Raw genomic sequence first — 4,229 nt, 5'->3', positions numbered from 1 at the left:
ATAGGAGGGTAAAAACTTGCATGCACCGAGTAGGGGCGGATGGAGCCTAATAGTATTGGGTTCATCTTGTACTTTTTATGTGGAATATAAATTCATGTGTAGAAACTTACTAAAATGCAATAAATAATAGGTATGATCCATAATTTTAATTTCTTAACAAGTTTAATGCTAATAATTAACCTTAAAGGTGGATCCCATAGAGTTAGAATTAATCTGCTTTGACACTGAATAATTATATCAGTCCAATGAATACAAGACATGTCTTACATATACACATTTATCTCCAAAAACTATGGTTAAAGTTATATGTATTCCCCTTTGAAATTTTAAACTTTTATGATCATATTGTCTGATTTGATATAAATATTCGATACTTAAGTATTTATAAAAAAAAAACAATGCTACTTCAATAGATCGTACACTCCGTGTTTTGATTACTTTGACTTCTTTAATAGGAGGTTTCAAATTTAAGTTCTTGAGAAAATTGTCTGCTTAAATAGAGTTTATATCATCCTCAACAATTCAAGTGCAAATTCAAATTAACTAGATTAATAAAGTTTGGATTGTATGCTTAAAGCAAGAAGAAATTTGAATTGAAAGTCGATATTTTAAAGCAAAAAAAGATAAAAAACTTGGATAGAAAGTTGATATTTTAAAGGCATAAAAGGAAACTCGAATAAAAAAGTTTTTATCTTATAGCCAAAAAACAAAAATCTTTAATTAAAAGTCGTTCAATGATGTGATCTTATTTTTTAAAAAAGAAAAACTAAATTTAGTAAAGAGCAAGGGTCATACTACCATGCAAATATAGAGTGATACAAAATATCGATATTTACATCGAATTATATATATATATATATATATATATATATCATGTATTTATTAGTTAGTTTAATATAAATGTTAAAACAAATATACATATGAGTATCAAGTAGTTTGGGACTTATTAGGACCAACCCTTAAAGAATCAATGTGGACCCTAAATGGCTAAACAACATCCTTCATTGATTCTTGGAAAAAAAAATATTCTAATTTGACCACAATATATTTCTCAAAGTCACATCATTCAACTAATATAACATTTTTCCGCTTTTCAAATTATTTTTTTAATTTAAAGGAGAGTTATGGAGAAACAATAAAATATTATAAGTGTAACATATAGGTCGAGATTTAAGCCATAAAATAATATTTATGTTAGACGATTTAAATTACATTTCTTTGTATAAATGTGATATATTTTGTGTAATAAATTGCTTTTAAAAATTAGTTTTTTTACGATTAAATATTATAATTATTTTTTTCTCTTCAATATAGGTGACATAGTATGTGAAAGTAAACATAAAATAGTAATAGAGCACCATGAGTGGTTTGGTAAGCCACCCAACTAACATGTAGGTGAAGACTATCATTTGAATTTTCTAAAGGTGTGCCTCGCATTGGAATTAGTTGTGCGACGCTTCTTTTCGCCGTGAAACAAAATAGTGAACCCAAATTTTGAATTTTTAAATTCACAAATATACGAATAATAATATTTGTTTTACTTAAAGCTAGACGTATAAATTAATTAGTCTCTGAATCTACTTCACACAACTAAGTATAAGCTCAAAATACATGGCATATCTATTCGCTAGCTTTAGTTGTTTTACTGAAGAAGTTATATCCCACTAGAAATTGACTAGTTGTTACAAATTTCTGAAAGCAAATTTATTGAAGTTGTTTCTGATGAACTAATTTTTGAAAAAACCTATTCGAAAATTATATTCACTTTTTTTTTTCCAGTAACGAAGTGAGATATTTAAAAAAGAGATAAAAGGATAGCCATGCAATATTCTTATGATTAAAACTTAAAATTATTAAACTAGAATCTTTTCTAAAATATGTACAAAATCTTAAAATAAAGATAATATTAACAAAAAGTAGATTTCATATTAAGAATTTTTTAAATGCATGTATCATCCACACTGCCTCTATTTATTTTAAGAATGTTTACCACTTTTGAGTTCCTAGGTGCTTTATTAGCCCTGGGAAAAGGAATCTACAGGAGATGGACTATTTTTATATGAAAAAAAAAAGAGAAAAAGGGAAGGATGGTCATACTTTTGGGAAATGATGGCTACTTTCCGATTTTTTTTAGTTGTCATAGTTTTCTTTTTAAGAGTCAAATAATATAAATTTTGACTAACATTTTAAGATGTGTTTTTTATCATATATATATGAAAAAAATTGTAATTTATAGTACTTTCTGTATAGTTTTTGAATATGCAAAATTTTATTTTAATATATCGAATTAATATAATCTAATTTTACTTTCAAAATTAATTAAATTGACTCTAAAAAAATGTAACATAACAACTAAAAAAAAAACTGAAGGAGTACTTTTATTATAGTGATTAATAAAATTGTCCAACATTTTTTCATAGAAAAGTATAGAAATTAATTGATACTATTGCTCATGGATTTAATACAATTTGTTCGCAAAACAGAATGGTTAAGATTAAAGGCACATCTAATTTTAGGTGGTTTTTCATTTTTGACCCTTAAGTTTTTGTTTTGTTTTTTGTTAATTCAATATTTTTAAGTAAAAGAAAAGTGATGAAAATATCCTTGAGAAAAAATACTCATGATAAAAGTTTAGAGAAATAAGAAACATAAATGGTGTAGTGTATATAACTAGTAAGACACAAGTTATGTTTTATAGGGAAAAAAAAATCATGGGCAAAAATTATGTCTTACAAGACATAAGTTCAATTATACAATAAAGTCCTCTGTTTATACATGCAGATTTTTCGTAGGCACTTCTAGAGAGTTTATATTTATAGAATTTAAGAGATGACTCTTCATAAGAGTCATGTTCTTTCATGAACAAATGACTCTTCATCTCTTTAATGAACATATGACTTTTCAAAAATGTCATGTTCTTTCACGAATAAATGTGTCTATTCAATTTAAGACCTTTAAATATTACAAAATATCCAACACTTGATTCTCTAAACTGTTTTCTTTCAAGTTGCAATTAAGATATTTGTAGGCAAAATTTGCAAGACACAAGTTATATAGGCATTACAAGACATAAGTTTAGTTTTAGAACCCGCAAAGTTATGCATCTAATTAGTTCTCTAAACATTTGCACAAGTCTAACTTTTGTCTTGCAAACTAGATACTACAGACAAAATTTATGAAGTATAAGTTATGTCTTACAAGACATAATTAATTTTAGTTTCAGAACTCATAAAGTTATGCTTCTGATTATGAATTAGAAACTACACAACTTATGTCGGACAAGAACTTTTACCTTGCGGAATTAAGTTATAGTTAAGGATACTTTGACCTATCAATTTCATTAAATGAAAAACATGAACAAAAATTTAAAACTCCCAATTTATAGGGGTAAAAATTAAAAAGCGCTCTAAAATAAAAACAATCAGTAAAAAAATTGAAGATTAAACTTAAATCTATATAAGCCCATTGCTTATCTAACGAAGACTAGGCAAAAGATCAACTCAAACAAATAAAAAGACGATTCTAAGATTTAAAGTCGATGATCTCAACTTTTAATATTCTTAACATAATAGAAGACCTTAGTCAATCCATGTGGTGTGTCCTTAACGAACATTGGTGACAAAGACAACATTAATTTGGTATGTGGGCACACATCATGGCATATTTATATATATAACTTATCTATAAGTTCGAGTGTTCGACAGAACTCGATAATTTTGACATAAATCTCGTATATATATTTCAAAAAATCACTTAATACGTAAAATCTTGTAAGATACAATTTCTAGAATTTAGAACGCATGAATTCAAAAAACTCATTCTAATCTAGTAAGCATCATAGTGAGTCCTTTTTCCTAGTATATAAGGTGCTATGACAGTCTTTATCAAGTCTGAATAATCATCGACAGTCAATTAGCAATTCCACTCAAATTTACAATTTACTTTAATTTTAATAATTTTTTCACTTATATTTTTTTTTTCTTTGAAAGTACTGAATTCAAATGATTTCATTATAAAAAAGCTTCATGCGTTAGAGATTATAAGGAATAAATTTGGCAGCCACATTCAACGGTAATGAAACTATAGAAGTAACATGCTTTTTTTCTAAAAGGGAAAAAGAACGTACATTTTTCCTCGTTCGTTCTTTTTGTTGATTTAAAAAGAAGAAGAAGGAAATACCATGATTGAGGTTTAGCTTTTACGGTTTTTTTTTTTTTTTTTTTTTTAAA

This window comes from Solanum tuberosum, unplaced genomic scaffold (genome assembly GCF_000226075.1).
Source record: "Solanum tuberosum cultivar DM 1-3 516 R44 unplaced genomic scaffold, SolTub_3.0 scf00675, whole genome shotgun sequence".
NCBI classification, from domain to species: domain Eukaryota; kingdom Viridiplantae; phylum Streptophyta; class Magnoliopsida; order Solanales; family Solanaceae; genus Solanum; species Solanum tuberosum.
The sequence above is the reverse complement of the archived record's forward strand: the minus strand, read 5'-3'. Positions refer to the sequence as shown.